The sequence below is a fragment of the Canis lupus genome, chromosome 33, assembly GCF_048164855.1.
Source record: "Canis lupus baileyi chromosome 33, mCanLup2.hap1, whole genome shotgun sequence".
In the NCBI taxonomy this organism is placed as follows: Eukaryota; Metazoa; Chordata; class Mammalia; order Carnivora; family Canidae; genus Canis; species Canis lupus.
In genome coordinates, this window is record NC_132870.1 from 34088703 (window position 1) to 34105403 (window position 16701).

The 16701-nt window shown below is 36.9% G+C and overlaps 1 protein-coding gene across 11 annotated transcripts in view; it reads left to right on the forward strand.

The window, feature by feature from the left end:
* Window positions 1-16701, forward strand: part of LOC140623698 (peptidyl-prolyl cis-trans isomerase NIMA-interacting 4-like) — a 139380-nt gene that overhangs the window by 64297 nt on the left and 58382 nt on the right. For 2 of the 11 annotated variants that reach the window (XR_012023253.1, XR_012023252.1), the window contains exon 4: window positions 4-7084. The exons of 8 other annotated variants lie outside the window; for them this stretch is intronic. The gene's annotated coding sequence lies outside the window, so the exon portion shown is untranslated. Of the gene's footprint in view, window positions 7085-16701 lie in introns of those variants that run through there. One more of the 11 variants, XR_012023251.1, reaches the window with a different exon arrangement.

The window sequence follows — 16701 nt, forward strand, 5'->3', positions numbered from 1 at the left end:
CAGCAGACTCTATCCAGTGATTGATTGATGTAGGAGATCCGAAGACTCATCCTCCTCACTCCAGTTTGAGACAACCCTAAAGAACTGTACCAAGTCAAGAACTTCCCATGTGGTTGCCTGAAGCCCTTATTGGAACTGAATTGATATTCCCCTCCACCCAATCCCACCTACTTCAACTCTCTTCACCAGGCTTTGGTCCCAAGAGCATATCCAAATAATATCCTTCCCTGAACCTCTGTCTCAAAGTCTGATTCTTATAGAAACTACCCCGAGGCAACATATTTATTTAAGGAGCACTACCCCAGACATTGCTGAAAATGTTATGTACTATATGATATAAATATCACATTTCTTTTTTAAAATATGAAAAATTTTGAATTCTAAAACACAGTTCGCTGAAAAGTTTTCACGTAAGGGATTGCAGATCTGTGTTTACCAAATATAATAGCTCTAATAAGAAATAGAGACTTATGAGTCTTTTATGTTTGCCTGTGACCCACACTTCTACCATTTGAGTCTTCTTTCTTTTTGAAAGAAAATCAGTTTTCCTCTATTAATGCTTGACTCAAGAATCTTTCATAGGCCTTGCTCTTCAAGAAGGTTCACATTTCCTTCTCATAATATCAAACTATTGATTCTTAGAAGATTTAATCTTTTAATTTTATTACATTATATCTTTTCCAGTACAAATCTGTAAGTATTTTCCAAGGAATACCCTTTCTTACATTTTCTAGATTAAAAATAAAAATTAGCAAATTATCCTCCACTAACTGTTCGGGATTATTATATACAGTTTTCTCTTTGACATGTTATAGAAATTGCTTAGTAAGAGTGAAAAATAATTGCTAGAATGATCCCAATCAATACATAGAATTAGGGGCATCTGAGTGGCTCAGTGGTTGAGCATCTGCCTTTGGCTCAGGTCATGATCCTGAGGTCCTGGGATCAAGTCTGACATCAGGCTCCTCACAGGAAGCCTGCTTCTGTCTCTGCCTCTCTCTCTGCATCTCTCATGAATAAATAAATAAATAAATTATTTTAAAAAATACTTAGAATTATACATTTTATCCATATTTCTCATAAAGATTGCTTCCATGTAAGCGTGACAGTTTTTGAAGTGTTCTCTGGCATTATGGCTCCATCAAGTGGTAAAATTGACATGAAACTCTCAGTTTCATTTCCATACTTGATTTTCTATGAAGGCTCTATTTATAACTAAATATCTCTGTTTTAAAGCACACACAGACATTTTTAATTTGGAAATTATAATATTTTTATTAACAGAAATGGATTATTTAAAAATTTTTGAAACTAAATTATAGAAACTAAAGAATCACATTTTCCTACTATTTACAGTTTGATTCTTTGAGTATCTTTAAATTATTATTTGCCACTGGAAAAGGATATTGTTTGCCTCACATCCTCACTGACTTTTGGCCAGTGACAGTTCCTTACCACATGGGTCTCTCCATATGACTCTCACAGCATCTTGTTTCTCTCTTTGAGCAATGGGTTCAAGAGAGGAGAAAGAGTAAGGAAAAAGAGCAAAAAGGAAGTCAGTCTTTTTGTGACTTAATCTCGGAAGTGAAATCCTATCACCTTTTTTTTTTTTTTCTCATTGGAAATGAGTTGCTAGGTCCAGCCCACATTCAAGGGGAGAGAGTTACACTACAGCCTGAACACCAGGAGGCAGGGATCACTGGTGACGATCTTAGAGGCTGCTTACCACAAGTGGTTTCCTGAAATAAATGTACAACCAACCTCATACTGTATAAAAGTTTGAATATATTATCATTTGCTTACAGAAATTACTAATTTTGTTTTTAATAATAGGGTTTACTAGGATTCAGATATCACATATTTACTCATTAACTGTTACAGAGGCACCTGGATGGTTCAGTGGATTGAATGCCCAACTCTGGATTTTAACTCAGGTCATCAGGTGCGATCAAGCCCTGTGCCAGGCTCCATGTTGAATGTGGACCCTTCTTATGATTCTTTCTCCCTCTCCTTCTGCCCCTCCCCACCCACATGCATGCAAGCACACACTCCCACCCTCTCTCTCTAAAAAAACAAACAAAACAAAACAAAAAAACCTGTTAAAATTCTATAGGGTATATACTATTGTTATTCCCAACTACCATATAAGAAAACTGAGACATAGAAAAATTAAGTAATTTGGCAGGATTTGAAACTAAGCCATCTGTCTTCAAAGGAGAATATAAAGTTTAACACAATTTTTACTTGCTATGAACAGAATTTTTAAGTGAAAGATGAGAAACACCATTGAAAATAGAAATAAAACAGAATTTTAGGAATAATTCTCAGGTTTCTATTATTCCAGTTGATATCTTTTTGTAATATAAATATCATGATCAATTGCTGCTTTGCCTACAAAAGCCCTAATTTAAACTGATATCCTGATATGATTGTTAATAATGATTCTTCACCCTCAAAAATGTCCAAATTTGGGTGATGAATAGTAACCCCTAATATGAGGCTATTAAAATGTCCCACAACATTTGAAGAATATTTCACATTTCATTATTAGACAAAAAAATTTAGTCTTTCCACCATACCTCCAAGTGATTCTGACATGGTCCTAATAATAGGCTGATAATCACTGATAATCACTGTTCAAGATGGTGAAAACTGTAAGAACATTGATGGCAAAATAGTATCATGGTATAGTTTGTCTCAAATAGTGAGCAACACAAGTTATTTAGCTAGTTCCCACATACACGTAGAGTCAAAAACTCAAATACTTTGAAAAAATCAATTATAACAATACCAAGCTGTTTTGAACTTACCTGTCACTTTGTTCCTTACAGATGTAATGTAATATGTGGATTAATTTTAAGATGTAATAAGATGTGATTAATTTTATCCGTAAAAATATCCCGACTAGATAAGATTATACTCCAAGATTTAAAAAAAAAAAAAGCTGCCTGTTTGTTAAACTAAATTAGGCAGGTGAATGCTTATATCAGCAATAAAACATTCTGATTTTAGAATTGATAAGTAATAAATAGATTTAAAATTGTTGAAACATACACTGTAAAGTAAATGTGTAGAAAAGAACTAAGAACATGTAAATTTCCAGGTAATGCTGTTAATAGGAAGAAAGGTGGTGCTTTGGTCTTTAGCCAGAAGAGGGCATTACATGACTACCATATGATGGTGTGTTAGTATACATTTTTAAAAATCTAGAAAGACTAGATCTGTGAAAAAAAGTGATGAATCATAGCATCCAAACACTATAACTAAAATCATTTAATGAAGATAATTTTCTAAACACTATAACTAAAATAATTTAATGAAGATAATTTTCTAAATGATACTGCTTAAAGTATTCAGCTTTCTTTCTGAGAATTTAATAGACCTTATATAATATGGTCTTTAATTAAACATAGTCAAGGGTTTGTTTAAGATGGAGGAGGACAATTCAATGTTAAAACCTAAAGGATGCTAAGAGGCCCCTACTCTAAGTCCTTCATTCTACCAATGATACAACTGAATTTCAGAGATGTTATGTGGCATGCCTGAGAACTCCCAGGGCTGGCACTGTCATCTGAGACTGAGCTTTCCTCTGACTACCTTTCTCAGACTGTCCCTTCATAGTCTTCAGCTCACCCTCACATCAAAAAATCAAGGCATTACCCTGGACATTGACATAGAGGCTTACTGATTCAAACCAGAACCTGGGGCAGCTCTAGAAGTACCAATTCACTCCTAAATACTGAAGTTAATACAGTTTGGATATAAACATCTCTATTATACTTAAGAAACCTTTCTAATAAAACACAATTTCCCCTTTTCAAAATGTAGTCAAAATGTTCCCCCAATGAAAGGAGGACTGCACAAGAGAAGAGAGCAAAACCCCATACTAGTCTTCTACTGGCCCAAATAATGTAGTCTCTGGTCATAGAATGATAGCATTACAGAACTAGAAAATTAGAAATCAGATTATCTCTCTTATTTATAAATATTTTATACATAAAGAATCTAAGACCCTTGGAGTTTAAAGGATTAGCTCAAGAACACAAACCTGGCAAGTGCCAGAGTAATAGATGCCTTAAGGTCTGTGGGAGGAAGAATTCTATGATGACCTTCTCCCCTTGTATTGCTCACATGATTAAATCACCTTAGAAAGCAAAAGAAGTTTTGCAGTGCAATTAATGTTTCAAATCAGTTGACGTTAAAAATAGAGATTATCGAGGGGCTCCTGGGTGTCTAAGTTGGTTGAGCATCTGACTCTTGATTTCAGCTCAGGGTGATCCCAGGGTCATGAGCTGGAGCCCCATGTAGGCTCCACCCTCAGTGGGGAGTCTGCATCTCTCCATCTCCCTCTGCCCCTTCCTCCACTCACACTCTCTCTTTCTCTCTCTCTTAAATAAATAAATAAATAAATAAATAAATAAATAAATAAATAAATATTTTTTAAAAAATTAAAAAAATAGGGACACCTGGGTGGTTCAGCGGTTGAGCATTGGCCTCTGGCTCAGGGCGTGATCCCAGAGTCCTGGGATCAAGTCCCATGTCAGGCTCCCTGCATGGATCCTGCTTCTCCCTCTGCCTGTGTCTCTGCCTCTCTCTCTCTCTCTCTCTCTCTCTCTCTCTCTCTGTGTGTGTGTGTCTCTCATAAATAAAATCTTTATTAAAAACTTAAAAAATAAAATAAAAGAGATCATCCAGGTGGGCATAACTTAATCACATGACCCTTTTTTAAAGGAGGACAATTTTCCCCTGCTGTGATCAAAATAGGCTATCAGAGATTCTCAAAACATGGGAAGGATTGGATGTGAGGAATAAATGCTCTGCATTGCTGAGAAGCAGAGGCTGGGTAGTGTGAGAAGCAGAGACTGAGAGCAGTCCCCGGCTGACAGAAGGCAAGGAAATGAAGACCTGTAACTGAGTAACTGAATTCTGCTAACAATGTGAATAAATTTGGAAGCAGATTCTTCCCTAGAGCATCCAGTACTGCCTCAGCAGGCATCTGATTTCAGCCTTGTGAGACCCTAAACAGGAAATCAGGTTGAGCCCATGTGGAATTTACCTGTAACTATGAAATAATAAATGTTCTTTTAAGCTGTTAGATTTGAATAATTTGGTCCATAGTAACAGAAAACTAATACTAGGTCTAACGTGAAAGCAGAAAGCATTTGAGATTTTAAGAAAGAAGAACTTTCAGCATAAGCATTTTGTTACACAAATGATAAAAGAGCAAAGATGCTAAAAGAAAGATAGGAGACAACTCTGAGGAACAGCTGCAGAAAGCTACTATCAACCCCAGATCAGAGGGATGATAGGGAATGAGTTACCAGAGTCCAGGAGTAAAGTCCCACAACTGAAGTTGGAGCCACAGCACAGCAGCCTATCCAGTGGGCACTGAACCATTGCATGAGCTGCGGGAGCTTCTAGACACTCAGCCTGAGGCACAGAAAAGTGTGCATCTTCCTTGTTGTCACCTTCCAATCCTCTGCTAGGACCTTCCATTAACCAGACCTTACTAGAAACCGGCTGATTCAAGGAGCCTGGGAAAGACAGCCTGCAGAGTCAGCCTTCTGGCACACAGAGCAGAGCAAGAAAATGACAAGAAATGAATCTTAAGGCAAATAGGCCCACGACAGGCACAGATGGCATCAAAACCTTCAAGGAGAGAAGGCAATTGGAGTTCAGGCATTGTGCCAGATAATTTATTTATATTATCTTAGTTCATAGATGTTATTAATATCTTTTCTTTCGTATTCCTGTTCTATTGACAAGGAAATTGAGGTCTAGAGAGGTTTAAAAATGTTCCCCAAATTATGTTGCCTTAAATAATAGACCTTTTTTTTAAGATTTTACTTATTTATTCATGAGAGACAGAGAGAGGCAGAGACACAGGCAGAGGGAGAAACAGGCTCCATGCAGGGAGCCCAACGTGGGACTTGATCCTGGGTCTCCAGGATCATACCCTGAGCCAGAGGCAGGTGCTAAACCGCTGAGCCACCCAGGCTGCCCCTAGACCCAGTTTTAAACACAGGTTTATATAACTATCACTAGCCAAACTACAGGAGTAACTATGAAGACCTGTAGATGTTTACCATTTGAAGCAGTAGGAAAAGGCAAAAAATGACTTGCAGTTTTATATTTTACTTACTTAAATAAAGGACTTTCATTTGCCTGAAAAAAAGACTTTAATTTTAGATCCTTATTTTCAATAGTTCAATACTTCAGTACATTTTGTGTTCACCTATTGGAGTTAATTTTATGATTCTTTCAGTCATAATATGTACCTCTTATAATGACAGAATTAAATTTGCCTGAATCCTCACAAGATTAATTTGTACACACATTTCTGAAGTTATTTCCTGAGATTTACATTCTGAAGATTTATGTTCCAGTAATTTGGTGTGAAGGAACTACATGCTTTTTAGCATTAATTATAAAACATATTAATAATAAAATATGCCATAATAGAAATACAAGGATAAAAGGAGAAATATTTATAGTATAGCATAGTAGAACAATGGTCACCAGGTACAAACAACTTTGACTGTAGTGGAGAAAATATTAGAACTTCTATTTATATTTTTTTTCTAAAATGAGAATGAAATTAATCTTTTATACTCTTTATACTCTGCAGGTCATATCCTTGCATAAGTCCTACAATCCAGGGCATCCTGATATTTTGAAGCTATTATCCTTACTTTTTGGTCTTTTAAAGAATTTTGCTAAGTATTGAAACCTTTGTGCCCCATTAAATGTATTTATAGAAACATATTCTGTCAACTGTACTAATCCTAAAAAATTAGATGAGTGGCATAAAAAGTCCCTTTAATAAAATTGTTTGTATATAATTTTGATAATGCAAGTATAAAGAGAAAAGCAGTAAGAAAATGACTAACCTAAAAAAAATGACTGACCTTATACTTCCAAAATTAGCCCTTTTTTAGACACAAGGAAATAAAATTAATGATGATTTAATTAAATATACCATGTTTAATCATATCATTCTCAAAGAGCTATATTCTTATTAATCATACTTTTACTGAGAGGAAGAATTATCATTATAAGCAAATAAAAGTTATTTGAAATAGTATATTTTGTATATTTTGTCTTTGTCATCTATTTTTGTGTTTCTGATTTTCTGTATGTTTCACAATATGACAATACATGAGTACAGTTGCAACTGGCTACAGTGTGAAACTAAATTTGGGAATATATACTAGGGTGAATGTTCAAAATATGATGGGAGTGCCTAATCTGTAACGTTGGGAGAACCTTGTCTAAAAAATCTTAAGAATACAGAAATACAAAATAATAATCTATAGCTTTTACTTTCAATAACTAATGGTTAATTTATTAGTGTGATCTTGAAGTATTACCTAATAGTGTATCTTTTTATTTTTAGATGAACCTTTTATGTAGAGAACCTGTGTTAGAAGTATTTTCCTTTCTTCACATATATGAAATTGTTAATGATATATAATGCATTCCCTCGTTCATTCATTTTCACACATTCATCAAGTATTTACTGAATAATGTCTAAGTCCCAAGCACTACCATAAGTGCAGACAAGATAGCAATAATCAAAATAAAGTTTCTGGTCTTATGTAATATTCTAATACTTTCTAATATTGGACACTATCATAGTCCATTCAAGCTGCTATAACATACTAGCTTAAACAACAAATAGTTATTTCTAAGATTCTGGAGGCTCTGAAGTCCAAAGTCAAGGTACTAGCAGTTTCACTAGTGTCTGGTGAGAGCTCACTTCCTAGCTCATAGGTGGCCATCTTCTCACTGTGTCATCAATCACAAGGCTGGGGGAAAACAAGGAGAGGCCTCCCTGGAGGTCTTTTATAAAAACAGTAATCCCACTTATGAGGGCTAGGCCCTCATGATCTAAACACCTCCCAAAGGCCTCATCTTTTTTTGCCCAAAGACCTCACCTTCTAATACTATTGCATTGGGGTTTGGGATTTCGGCATACAAATGTTGGAGGGATATGAATATCCAGTCCATAATAAACACCAACATTTACCATGACAGGCATGGGGAGAAAAAATAAGCTAACCATAAATATAGATTTTCCCTTCTTTCATTATTTCCATTTGTGCTCTGTGATTGACTCCACAAAAACAAGTTCTAAGCAAAGTTGCAAAAGAAGAGCTATTTTTCATCAGTTCCATTCACTTTCCTTTTGGAAAACTCTCTTCTCTCTTATTTGCCATAATCCTCATCCAACCTGGACCCCTGTGCCTCTGGTCTGAGGGCCTGCCAGGCATACTTATCATGTCACTCCATTCTATATCTAACTTCTTGGTCAAATGCTCCATGTGATTCTTCTCTGATTTTAAAATGTACCTCTCTGTCCTATTCTTATAAGACAATTCTAGATAAGTTTCTAAATTGACACATTGTTTTGGTAAGAATGTTATGAGATAAAAATGGATTAATAACTAATTACTAAAGATCATAGAATACTCATTCTATCAAATAACTATACCTGAGGAATTTTGACATACATTAGATTTGCATATAATGCTAAACTCTACTCAGAATCTATTCATATATATGACTTTTTGTATTTACAACAAATCTGTCCTACAACCTTCAAGGAGATCAATCTCCTGGAAACCAAAGATGGACTCACCTGATGAGAAATAGAGGGAGTAAGCTGGAGTTTGTCATCCACTGTTGTGATAGAGTCACCAAAGAAAAGATGTTCTTAATTGCCAGATCAAGGATGCACTTTCATCATTTCAACAGGCAATGGTCACTGTGATGTGAAAGATTACATCTAAACAAGGCTAGGTAGGATACAGAGAATGGCTTTTCTTACTACAACACAATGTGGAATCATTATCTTAGTATAAATACATAAGAAAATATTCATGCAGGATTTAATCTTACCAGGGTAAAAGATATTAACACCTTTTATATATATATATATATATATAGAGAGAGAGAGAGAGAGAGAGAGAGAGACCCTGAAAAATAGGTTGACCACCATGAGACTTTACCCAATTTCCCAGTTCTACCACAGGGTGTAATGGTTCCCCTCATTGCCATCCAAATCCCCCTTACACACACACTCACACACACACACACACACTTTGGACCCTTTTCAACAACATAACTAGACAGAGATTACTAATCAGCATTACAAAACACAAACCAAGTATAAGATCTAATGAGAAGAAGCAAAGATTAAATGAGGAAGGAATTGTGGGAAAGAGTCTGGGATAAAAGCAATTGTCAACAGTCAGTGGGTGATCATATGAGATGTTCCAAGCATTTATTTATTTATTTATTTTTGTTCCAAGCATTTAAAATTAAAACTGTATATGTTTTGGATAGAATTTAATAGAACAGAATACCCCTTCCATATTTCTACCCCTTTGTGGATGCTAGTGCAAAGTAAAGGCCTATCTATATATGTCTATTTCCTAGCTGATTTGATCCTGTGATTATGGACCTTAATTTTATACTTTCTTCAGTAGATGCAAAATACTAGAATGACACGTGGCAGGGAAGCATATGCTATTATCCAAGACAGTTGAACACAGTGTATGTGTAAATCTAAATCTATATCTAAATAAAAATATCTATTATTCTAAAAGAATACCATTATTCTTTAACCAGAGAACCAGGAGTATGCTATGCCGGGAGTTTACTTTGGTTTCCTTCCAAAACCTCCTATAAGACATGTCACCTATATAGTGTTTTGGAAGTCCAAGTTGTTTGGCAAGGATTCTTAAAAATTCCTAAAGCTTGAGGCACCTGGGTGGCTCAGTCAGTTAAGCATCTGCCTTTGGCTCAGGTCATGATCCTAGAGTCCTGAGATCAAGCCCCGTGTTGGGCTCCTTTCTTGGTGAGGAGTCTGTTTCTCCCTCTCCATCTGCCCTTCTCCCCACTCATGCTCTCTCTGTGTCTCTCTTGCTCTCTCTTAAATAAATAAATAAAATCTTAAAAAATACTTATGGCTAAATTGCTTTTGTTAAAAATAAGAAGCATATCCATGAGTGTTATGGCAGAGATGGGCCAAAGCAAATGTGATTAGAAGGCCACCACTTCATGCCCTAGGAATATCACTTGAAAAAAACAACCATAAATTAGTTTGAAAACTCTGTGTTCTTTGTTATCCTAGGTACTAAAATCCAAAGTGCTTTTGAGTTTTCAAAGAGAGGCAAAAGTCTGGGGATGATTATTTTGAACCATGAAAAACGTATTAGGCAAATGTTTTAAGCCTGAAAATTAAGGAACAAAACATAGGTTGTGGGGAAAAGAAATTATTTTCCCTTTACCCTCTGAGTTCTTCACTGAGACCTCTGTAATAAAAGACAGATTGACAGGAGAAAAAAACAAACAGAAGCTTAATAACATGTCTGCCTCATGTATACATCGGAGATACCCAGGGGAAATGAGTAATTCAAAGTGGTAGCTTTGTAATGAGGTTTAAATACCGTCTCAATGGGGAAACGAAAGGGTGCCTCATAAGGGAGAATAAATGAACTTTAGAAAGATAAATGAGCCCTTAGAAGAATCAATGGGAGGTATGATGGTTTGTGACAAAGTTTGGGGGTTATGTTGACTTCTAATCCTCCCTCCTGTGATAAGGGTCAGTATTCGTTGATTGTTGAAATAGCCAGGGAAGAAATTTATGACAATTAAATTCCTTTTGAAGGATCTGAGGATCTGCCTTTAGGCAGATAAGGGGAATTCAAGGAAAACTTCTCCCTCCATCCGCTATTCTTCAGGTGCCTACAGTTCAAAATAATAAACAAAAGCATAATATTTTGGAGTGACATGTCCTGGTGTCTGATAGCCATATACTGGGGTGACATATTCTGCTACCCTTCAGATTTTAGAGAGTTTTCAAGACATTTCTCTTAAAGTTGTGTATGAGTTGAAAGTCCAGGATGTGTCAATCTTGGTGCATGATTTGTTACTAGTTTTCAAGTAGGTTTTTGGAAGAATAGAAGGCAGTAAGGACACATGCCAAGTTTTTATCACTCATTCTGGGAGAGGGCTTAGAGATTTTGAATTTTAAAAAAATTTGGATTAAATAAGGGAAGTTTATAAAAAATGTGCACAATGCAGAAGAGACCATGGAACTTGACCAGAAAACCAGTATAGTTCAAAGAACTATTGCCAGGATCTACGAGTCGAAGTCAGGGAAAAAAATTAACTTGGATGCCTTCTTAAATTTCTCACATAATGCAATTAACTTTGGTGGAAGAGAAGCTGAGAACACAGCAAATTTTTGAAGCCAAATAGCTTGACAGAAGTGGTGACTAAGCATCAAGCTTGTGCCTTATTGTGTGGTAGAAAAGTGTTAAACGCAAGTCCATGGGACTTGAGATGCTCAAGCTCCACCTTTGGGAAGAGGTAAGCCATCAAGACAAAGGACCCCTCCTCCTTTAAGTTCCAGACAACCCAGTACAGATATCACTTCCATAATTATGCTAGAGAACTTCTCCTTGATGGCTTGATGAAATAAGCAGTCATTTGAAAAAAGCCCAAGTGTCAAGAAACTGTGAGCAGCCTCTAGGAACTGTGACAGACAGCTGACAGCAAGAAGCTATGGACCTGAATCCTACATCCACAAGAGAATGAATTCTGCTAACAACCTGAAGGAGTGTTACTGGTTAAATGGTGTCTTCTAAAAGGTATACAATAAAATTCCAACTCCCAGTGCCTCAGAATATGATGTCATTTAGAAATGGAATCATTCTCTTTATAATTAGTTAAGATAAGGTAATACTGGAGTATGGTAGGCCCTTAATTCAATATGTCTGTTTTTCTTGCAAGATAAGAAGAAAGACACACAGGGAGAATACAGCATGTGAGGACACAGGTAGAAATTGGACTGATGCATCTAAAAACCAAGGAAGGCCAAAGATTGCCAGCAAACATCAGAAGGTAGAACAGACAAGGAAGATTTTTTCTATAGGTTCAGAGGGAGTATGGCTCTGCTGACAACTTGATTTCAGACTTACAGCATCTAGAATGATGAAACTGTTTCTGTTGTTTTAAGCTACTTGGTTTGTATTTTTTGTTACAGCAGCTTTAGGAAGCTAATATAGTAGGTCTGAAACTGATTCTTCCTTGGCCAAGCCTCTAAATGAAGATGCAGACTGGATGCCTTAGCTGGAGCCTTGTGAAACTGTAGGCAAGGGATCCAGCTGAGCTGTGCCCAGATGCTTGGCCACAGAAACTGCAAGATAACTCTGTTGTTTGAAGCTGCTGCATCTGTGGTATGTTATAACACAACAATTCTGAACCCATGTCTTCATCAATTGGGAATATAGCACCATAGCAGCCATCTTTTAAAATGTATATACCTCATTCTGAAGATTGCAGCTCCATTATTAAAATAAACCATCTCTAAACTGATGCCTCCACTATACCTTCAAGAGTTTGGTAACTTCTAGAGGGTGTGGTTTATGGTAAAATCAGTGGGACCCGTGGTACGTATCTGTTGTAATGTGGGCCTCTTTGTTGACAGCAATGTTTTACAGGATCTCTTGCTGGTGAATAAAATTTTGAGAGCCCTTAGAGAAATAGTGCTGGCTGAGAAACTAAGCAGGGGAGGCAAATTCGTATACAGAATATGTGTTAAATTTTGTATGAATCTTTGCCTTTCCAGAATAGAAGGGTTCTGGTTTATAATTAACTTGCCGTCAACTGACTAAGGTTGCCTTGAGGTATGATACAATTTTGAGGGATCGGTGTTGATCTCTGTTTCTGGTAGATCAGACATTCAGCAGTGGTGGTACAAGGATCAGCCTTGATGAGAGGGAGCCCATGCTATTGGGCCCATGGATGGCATCAATCCCCCCTGTATGTCTACTCTGTTTATGAGCCCTTAAAAGAAATGGGGTGGTCAATAACAAAGGCTGAATGACTTGAACTGGCTAATCTGCTCAATTTTTCTTATTTTGGTTTTTATGGTATAACCTGGATTCCTAGAGGTTGATTCTGTATCTTCATATCTTAATGATAGGACAATGTTTACAGCCTTCAGGCTTCCATTCTATTGATTTATCTGTGTGACTTGGCAAACACATCCAAAATTGAGGTCAGTTACAAGTCCATTTTTTAATTATAGTGGACATACAATGTTGTATTAATTGCAGATATACCATAATGTTTGAACAATTCCATACATTACTCAGTGCTCACCACAATAGGTGCAGTCATCACAATAACTTTAATATTCATTAAAATTAAAATATTAAATATTAATATATATTTATTGAAATATTGACTATATGCCCCAAGCTGCATTTTTCATTTCCATGACTTATTATAGAACTATAAACTTGTACCTCTTAATCCCTTCCATTTATTTTACCCATTTCCCCATGTATCTCCCCTCTGGCAGCCACTCATTTGTTCTCATTTAAGAGTCTGTTTGTCCAGGGCATCTGCGTGGCTCAGCGGTTGAGTCTGCCTTCCACTTAGGGCATGATCCTGGGACCCAGTATCGAGTGCCATATCAGGCTCTCTGCAGGGAGCTTGCTTCTCCCTCTGACTGTGTCTCTGCCTCTCTCTGTGTCTCTCATGAATAAATAAATGAATCTTAAAAAAAAATCTGTCCTGTTTGTTTTGTTTTTTAGATTCCACATATAAATGAAATCATATGATATTTATTTTTCTCTGTTTGATTTATTTCACTTAGCCTGATGCACTTTAGGTCCATCTAAATTGTTGTTGCAAATGGTAAGATTTAATTCTTTTATATGGATGAGTACTATTCCATTGCATATATATATACCCCATCTTGTTTATTCATTCATCTATTGGTGGATACTTGAGTAGCTTCCATATCTTGGCTATTGCAAATAAAGCTGCAATAAATGTAGGTGTGTATAGATCTTGTCAAATTGGTGTCTTCATTTTCTTTGGTAAATACCAGTAGTGGAATTATTGGATCATATAGTGTTTCTTTTTTAATTTTTGAGGAACCTCCTTACTTTTTTCCAGTGTTTGTACTAATTTACATTCCTACCAACAATGCACAAGGGTTCCTTTTCTTCACATCCTTGTCAACACTTGTTTTTTATTTTAGCCATTCTGTAGGTATGAGGTGATATCTCGTTGTGTTTTGATTTGCATTCCTTTGATGACTAGTGATGCTGAGCATCTTTTCATGTACCTGTTAACCATCTGTATGTCTCCTTTGGAAAAATGTCTATTTAGGTCCCCTGTCCATTTTTTTAAATAAATTTATTTTTTATTGGTGTTCAATTTGTCAACATACAGAATAACACCCAGTGCTCATCCCGTCAAGTGCCCCCCTCAGTGCCCGCCATCCAGTCACCCTCACCCCCCACCCACCTCCCCTTCCACCACCCCTAGTTCGTTTCCCAGAGTTAGGAGTCTTTCATGTTCTGTCTCCCTTTCTGATATTTCCCACTTATTTTTTCTCTTTTCCCCTTTATTCCCTTTCACTATTTTTTATATTCCCCAAATGAATGAGACCATAAAATTTTTGTCTTTCTCCGACTGACTTATTTCACTCAGCATAATACCCTACACTTCCATCCATGTCGAAGCAAATGGTGGGTATTTGTCATTTCTAATGGCTTAGTAATATTCCATTGTATACATAAACCACATCTTCTTTATCCATTCATCTTTCGATGGACACTGAGGCTCCTAACACAGTTTGGCTATTGTGGACATTGCTGCTAGAAACATCGGGGTGCAGGTGTCCCGGCGTTTCATTGCATCTGTATCTTTGGGGTAAATCCCCAGCAGTGCAATTGCTGGGTCGTAGGGCAGGTCTATTTTTAACTCTTTGAGGAACCTCCACACAGTTTTCCAGAGTGGCTGCACCAGTTCACATTCCCACCAACAGTGTAAGACGCTTCCCTTTTCTCCACATCCTCTCCAACATTTGTTGTTTTTCCCCATTCTCACTGGTTAATTTTCCCCCATTCTCACTGGTGTGAGGTGGTATCTCACTGTGGTTTTGATTTGTATTTCCCTGATGGCAAGTGATGCGGAGCATTTTCTCATGTGCATGTTGGCCATGTCTATGTCTTCCTCTGTGAGATTTCTGTTCATGTCTTTTGTCCAATTCATGATTGGATTGTTTGTTTCTTTGCTGTTGAGTTTAATAAGTTCTTTATAGATCTTGGAAACTAGCCCTTTATCTGATATGTCATTTGCAAATATCTTCTCCCATTCTGTAGGTTGTCTTTGAGTTTTGTTGACTGTATCCTTTGCTGTGCAAAAGCTTCTTATCTTGATGAAGTCCCAATAGTTCATTTTTGCTTTTGTTTCTTTTGCCTTCGTGGATGTATCTTGCAAGAAGTTACTGTGGCCGAGTTCAAAAAGGGTGTTGCCTGTGTTCTCCTCTAGGATTTTGATGGAATCTTGTCTCACATTTAGATCTTTCATCCATTTAGAGTTTATCTTTGTGTATGGTGAAAGAGAGTGGTCTAGTTTCATTCTTCTGCATGTGGATGTCCAATTTTCCCAGCACCATTTATTGAAGAGACTGTCTTTCTTCCAGTGGATAGTCTTTCCTCCTTTGTCAAATATTAGTGGACCATAAAGCTGAGGGTCCACTTCTGGATTCTCTATTCTGTTCCATTGATCTATGTGTCTGTTTTTGTGCCAGGACCACACTGTCTTGATGACCACAGCTTTGTAGTACAACCTGAAATCTGGCATTGTGATGCCCCCAGATATGGTTTTCTTTTTTAAAATTCCCCTGGCTATTCGGGGTCTCCTCTGATTCCACACAAATCTTAAAATAATTTGTTCTAACTCTTGAAGAAAGTCCATGGTATTTTGATAGGGATTGCATTAAACGTGTAAATTGCCCCGGGTAACATTGACATTTTCACAATATTAATTCTCTCAATCCATGAGCATGGAATGTTTTTCCATCTCTTTGTGTCTTCCTCATATCTTTCAGAAGTGTTCTATAGTTTTTAGAGTATAAATCCTTTACCTCTTTGGTTAGGTTTATTCCTAGGTATCTTATGCTTTGGGGGGCAATTGTAAATGGGACTGACTCCTTAATTTCTCTTTCTTCAGTCTCATTGTTAGTGTATAGAAATGCCACTGACTTCTGGGCATTGATTTTGTATCCTGTCATGCTGCCAAATTGCTGTATGAGTTCTAGCAATCTTGGGGTGGAGGCTTTTGGGTTTTCTATAGAGTATCATGTCATCGGTGAAGAGGGAGAGTTTGACTTCTTTGCCAATTTGAATGCCTTTTATGTCTTTTTGTTGTCTGATTGCTGAGGCTAGGACTTCCAGTACTATGTTGAATAGCAGTGGTGAGAGTGGACATCCCTGTCTTGTTCCTGATCTTAGGGGAAAGGCTCCCAGTGCTTCCCCATTGAGAATGACATTTGCTGTGGGCTTTTCGTAGATGGCTTTTAAGATGTTGAGGAATGTTCCCTCTATCCCTACACTGTGAAGAGTTTTGCTCAGGAATGGATGCTGTATTTTGTCAAATGCTTTCTCTGCATCTAATGAGAGGATTGTATGGTTCTTGCTTTTTTTCTTGCTGATATGATGAATCACATTGATTGTTTTATGAGTGTTGAACCAGGCCTTGCATCCCGGGGATAAATCCTACTTGGTTATGGTGAATAATCTTCTTAATGTACTGTTGTATCCTATTGGCTAGTATCTTGTTGAGAATTTTTGCATCCATGTTCATCAGGGATATTGGTCTATAATT